Below are 6,533 nucleotides of genomic sequence, written 5' to 3' on the forward strand. Positions count from 1 at the left end.
TAAAGGGCCAGGACGTAGGTATGGTTCTGAAAAAAAAAATACACACATATATAGTGAGAGAGAAAACAGAAATGATAAAAAGGTAAAATGTTAATAATAGGTGACTCTGGGTAAAGAGTAGATATTATTTGCAGTCTTTCTATAATTTTGAAATTAGTTCAAAATAGAACGGTTTATTTAAGGTTACAATTTTAAAGAAGCAGGAGCAGCAGAAGTAAGTAATTCATAGACTATAACATCAGAGTAATTTTAAATAACCACCTTACTGCAAGATCCCGTATGCTTTCTGAAGTTGTTGACTGCCTCCATGAAATTGTCTCATCTCTCAGGTTAAAATTAGAGAGACAAGATGTCTTATAATTGAAGAGGCATCTTATTCACCTTTTCATTTTATAAATGAGGGAACTGAGGCTCAGAGATTCAAGAGACTTGCTCAAAGTCCCTTAACCAGTTATGACAGAGGACAATCTTGATTCTACTTCTAGCTCTACAACTGCTAAGCTGCTACTGCCAGTTTCTATCACTTTCTCTCTTCTCTCCTTCCTGACTCTTGAGTTTCCTAATAGCTTTGTATTGTCTTCTTTCTATGATTATACAAGGAACCTATATGCGGCCTTACTCTTTGAACTATCACTGCTCCACTGGTAATTCTTACCCAGGCTTCTGTAGCACATCTCTCATTGCCCCCATGATGTCTACATTAGGACATTTCATCATCAGTTCAACCTCTGCAGGTTCAAACTGAAAAAAAAACATAGAAGAAAAAATTGTAACGGCTAAGAAAATCTATTCATCCTTACCAATAATCAAAGAAATGCACATTAAAACAAGATTTGTTTTGCCTAATAGCTTGCCCAATTAATAAGATTTGTAATATTTTGTTCGAGCAAGGATGTGGCCCACGACTCTTTCATACCCTGGGTGTGTAAATAAGCATATCTCTTTCATGTACAATTTGCCAAAATCAATGAAAAACATAAATGTACATAGACTTTGATCCAGCAATTTCACAGATAGGTATTTGTCTTAAAAAAATACTGTTATGCTGTTCAAAGAAATATACAAGACTGTTCATTAAGCATTGTAATAGCAAAAATTGGAATAATATATGTCCATCAATAGGTGAGTCAGTAAATACAAAATCACAGTATTTTTTTACAATGAAAAGATAGCTCTATATGAACCAATATTGGAAAAAAAAGTTGAAGAGAAATATGCATACTATGATTTCATTTCCTTTTATGTACATAGAAATCAGCCTAGAAAGCTATACAACAGATTATCACAAGATAATAGAATTGGGGGATGGAGAAGAGAACTTTCATTTTCTACTTTATCTATTTCCATTGCTTGTTGTTGTTGGAGGGTTTTTTTTTTGCTAGAAGCATGTATATCTTCTATAAAAACAACAAAGGTGTTGCTTTCTTTTTAAACTGAAAATATTTAACTCCTTAATCAACATCCCCTGCAACATCACTGTTTCCATTATTTCTTTTCTCTCTCAGGCTTTAAAATGACCTTTAACTCTTTTTCTGTCCTTCATCATGTATCCATTTAGTCCTGATTCTTGAAAAAAATTTTATTGCAGTTATTAGCCCCAACCACATATGTAGAAGGGTAATTCTAACTGATCTCTTAGATTTAGCTACTCCCCACACCTTTCTTTTCATACACCTTTTCCTACGCCACTGTTTTCATTGTGTCACATGTCTTCTTCATCCCCCTCACTTCCCAATTCAAAAATCCCTAGCTGTTGCTTTTGATTTAGTAAGGTGATATCTAGGGACTACCATAACCCCAGTCTACCCTACTAATTCACTTCATCACCACGCTACACACTAGCCAAACCATTCTTTTATGTATTCAATAAGCAAACACTTGTTCTCTGATCACCAAATACCCCCCTACTCCTATCATTTCATTGCAGTACACCTTTTCCCTACCCTTTCTCTCTCTGTCTGTTCTAAGAGTTTCTTTAGGATCTGACTTAAGACTCATCTCTACTCCTTGCAAGAGGATGTGCTGATTGATATGTCTATTTCACACTGACGTCTCCCTTCTCCAAACTCCTGTTGAGGTTTTCATTGGCATCCTGTCACACTTTGGCAATTTATCATATAATGCCTTACAGTTTTGTCAAAGTGTGAACTTCTCATATCCCCCAACAGCCTGTAAATTCCTGGAGAGCACGATCCCTGATTTTTCCCTGGATTCATTTTTGCTGAGCATTTACAATAGACAGACAATGCATTAAATGCCTCACCTATGTCACCTTATTTAGTTCTTACAACAACCTTGAAAGGTGGATATTTTTGCCACATTTTGGTAGTGGGACAAGGTTAAATGACTTGTCCAAGGTCATGCTGCTAGGAAATGGCAAAGTTAGTTATCAGATCCAAGCAGACTGATTCACAGTCTCCATGCTCTATTGCCTCCCTATAAAACTGCGTTTCCCATGATTCGTCAGTTGACAACACAATGTCACAGATGTCAGTGAGGCTTGAAAGATACTTATTGAATATAATATGCTTTGTGCTAACAATCAGCAATCCAACATGTGCTACCTGGTACATGTCTAATACAGGTTTAGTATTTTCTATTATTTAGTCCTGTTATAGAAACTTATTCAAGAGCTCCGCAGAGTAAAACTAGTTTCAAAATCTTAATACTTTTAGAATAATGGGAAAGTTAAATTGGAAAAAAAATGACATTAGGTCTAAGTCCTCATTTTGTCCACCCAAGTGTATTAAAAATATATGTTTCAGGAGATAATTTTCTACCATAATAGCACAGTAATAAAGTTGGTTATCACATTACAGATGGGAAAGGCTTACTGCATAACCACTGAGTCTACTTTCCTGGAGAGATGCAATTCTATCTGTGGTTTCACATTCCAGAAAGAAATATTCTTACTCCTTCTGGAAATTAGTAACATAAGCATTTTAAAGTACTTATGTTAGATAAACCAGTACATTTTATATAATTTTTACACATTTAATTGAGACTTCACTCAGCAAGAGAGACTTTCTTAATTATGATATAATCCAACATATACAGGTTTGATATTCATTGTTGAGTACTGGCAATTGTATTTGTCACTAAAAGGCACTATAACAGAGTAGTTATTAATTAAGATTATTAGACTTGAGAAAGTATAAGTGGTAATAAAATTAGTTACAAATTGACTTTCAAACTACAACTCTAGTTAGAAAACATGACTTCAGTAATAAAAACAGCCGGATATGTTAGTCATTTTTCAAAAAATTGGTATGAATGTACTGATATGTATTATACTATAAATGTTAACAGCATACACATTGAACCTAAAATAAAATCACTTTAAAACTAATGGGCTTTAGGGCTGAGTTACATCTAAACATAAATACTCGCAAAGACTTACTTATATTTCAGTACTTTTTGTTCCTATCAATGTTAATTTTGAGATATACCCACAACAGAAGCAGTGCTTCTGGCAGATAAAAACCAAATTTACTGACCACCTTCTATACTTGGTAAATTGAATATACATGTTTATCTGTGCTACCTCCCCAAATTTCCCTAAAATTATAATAAAGAACAAAAAGAATGGAAGAGATGCTAACAAATGATAAATTTTGGAAGATAGAGAAAAAGACAAATGGTAATTGAGTTAGCTAAGCAGAGAAAAATTAAATCAACTGCCTGTAGAGGTGAAAGGCAAAAATAAGCCAGCTGATTTGCACTGCAGAACTTTGGAAATTTTAGGAATTGGAGACACCAGATACTAAGGAAAATGGGGATGAGAAATGCCTTTAAAAACAAGATTGGATAAAAGTCTGTAAAAAGAACAGTTGCAGCCTCCGTCCTACCTCAAGCTACCACACCACCCCCACCCTAAAGGGAGAATGCACTTTTGCTCTGTGGAGATTTAAACCGGAGAGATTGAGGAGAGGTATCTGACTCTTAATTATGAGCAAGCAGTGAAGCACCATCAAACATTTTAGGGAAGTCTCTAGCATGATAGGCAGAGAGCATCTCCCAGTCCCAAGAAACACCCACCCCCTCACCAGCCCCCAACGTACCTTCCGCCTCCAGAAAACAAAAGGCAGGAACAGGGAGAAATTTGTTTAAGTTTAATTAATATCTGTGGAAAGAAACAACATTGCGTTCATTAACATTGCATTCAAATAAGGCTACGATGCTATGAAAAAGTTACAATCAAAGAACAGAAAAAGGCTCTTACAAATTACAAATATAATAGCTAACATAAAGATGTTAACAGGAAGTTGGAAGGTAAATTGAAGTTTCCCAGAAAGTAAAAGACTAGGCCAGGCGTGGTGGCTCAAAGCCTGTAATCTCAGCACTTTGGGAGGCCTAGGTAGGAGGACTGCTTGAGCCCAGGAGTTCAAGACCAGCCTGGGCAACAAAGTGAGAAGCTGTCTCTACAAAAAAAATCCAAAGATTAGCCAGGTGTGGCCGTGTGTGCTAGTGGTCCCAGCCACTTGGGAGACCGAAGTGAGAGGATCACGTGAGCCTGGGAGGTTGAGGCTGTGGTGAGCTATGACCACACCACTGCATTCCAGCCTGGGCCACAGAGTGAGACCTTGTCTCTAAAAAACAAACAAACAAAAAAACTCTAGACCTAACCATATTGTAACTCTACACTGAGCTAAGAATGTAGGCAAATCAGTGCTTTATAAGTTGCTGATGGGAAAGAAATTGGTAAAATTTCTACTGAGGACAGTTTGGCAATTTCTCTCAAAATTAAAAATATTACAAATTCCATTTCTAGGAATTTTATCCTACAGATAAACTCACTTGTGTTTAAAAAGAGGTATATGTAAAGATAGTAATAGTAAAAGACTAAATACACTAAATGTCATCAGTAGGAGACTGTTCAAAAAATTACATTACACCCATACACTGGAATGCTGTGCAGCCATTTTAAAAATGAGGTTGCTCCAGATGACCCACATGGAATGATTTCTACGGCATACTGGAAAAAGCAAGATATGGAACTTTGTGCTTAAATACAGAGAGCACATTTCCAGAAGAATATACCAGAATTGACAATGATGATTACCTCCGATAAGGGGAACTGAGGGCTGGGGTATGGGTAAGAGGGAGACTAAGTTTTCAATGTGTGCCCTTTTGTATATTTTTAATTTTGTATCTATTTTTTAAAACTATTTTTAATCTATAGAGTTAATGCTTCCATTTATCTTCATTAAAATTTATTCATCTCTAATCAAAATAAAGTTTGTAACTCTCATCTGATTTATTCCTAAATCCTTTAGGATCTTTTGGTTCAAGTGCCCAAAATTAGACCCTGAACTATAATAAACAATACCCTTGAATTGAACATGGCATCTTATTATAATCAATTAAGGTATACTGTCCTCTTTTTGGTTTTTAATTATATGGCAATACTGATAACTGGCGATCCTATATTTTATCATAGTCATTGTGCATGTACCTCTTTTCCTGCACTTCTACCATGACCTCTCGTAAAATGGTGGCCCTGAGTGACTGTGAACCTGTACACATCCCTCCCCTGAACTGCAAAGGTGATGGAGGACCTCGGCCAAGCTCAATCTTCCTGCTTCCCCCAGGAATTTGGAAAAGGGTCACTGAGAAACAGTCAGTTAGCCTTGGAAGCCAAACCACAAGGTTATGTAGTGCTCAATTAATGGCAGAAAAGACACAAGTAAGCAGAGAAAGAAAGCCAGTCTCCAGAGAGAGGTACAAGGCTGATGAGGGACAGAAACCACATGAGAGATGATTCCTGTCTTTCCAATTCCAGATCCATTGGCCTTTTTTTGCTTGTATATCCTGGTGCTTGTCTGCTGTCTGTTTCTTAAGCTGGTGCGAGTAGTTTTCTATTCCTTGTGCCAAACCATTTCCTTTCTCCCTGCCTCCCTCCCTTCCTCCCTTCCTTCCTCCTGTCCTTCCTTCCTTCCTTCCTTCCTCCCTTCCCTCCTTCCTTCCTTCCTCCCTTCCCTCTCTGTCCCTCCTTCCCTTTCTCCCCCCTTTCTCTCTCTTTCTTTCTTTTCTCTCTCTTTTTCTTTCTTCTTTCTTCCTCTTTCTTTATTTTCCTTCCTTCCTTCCTTCCTTCCTTCCTTCCTTCCTTTTCTTTCTTTCAAATGGGGTCTTTCTCTGTTGCTCAGGCTGGAGTGCAGTGGTATGATCATGGCTCACTGCGGCCTTGACCTGCTGGGCTCAGGTGATCCTCCCGCCTCAGTCTCCTGAGTCGCTGGGGCTACAGATGTGCACCACCACACGCAGCTAATTATGATACAGAGTCCTTTTTTCTTTCTCTCTTTCTTTCTTTTTCTTTTTCTTTCTCTTTTCTTTCTTTCTCTCTCTCTCTTTCTTTCTCTTTTTCCTCCTTCTTTCCTTCCCTCCCTCCCTTTCCCCCTTCCTTCATTCCTTCCTCCCTTCCTTCTTTCTCTCTCTCTCCCCTCTCCTTCCTTCCCTCCCCTTTCTCTCTCTTTCTTCTTTCTTTCTTTCTTTCTTTCTTTCTTTCTTTCTTTCTTTCTTTCTTTCTTTCTTTC

The sequence above is a fragment of the Pongo abelii genome, chromosome 1, assembly GCF_028885655.2.
Source record: "Pongo abelii isolate AG06213 chromosome 1, NHGRI_mPonAbe1-v2.0_pri, whole genome shotgun sequence".
NCBI classification, from domain to species: Eukaryota; Metazoa; Chordata; class Mammalia; order Primates; family Hominidae; genus Pongo; species Pongo abelii.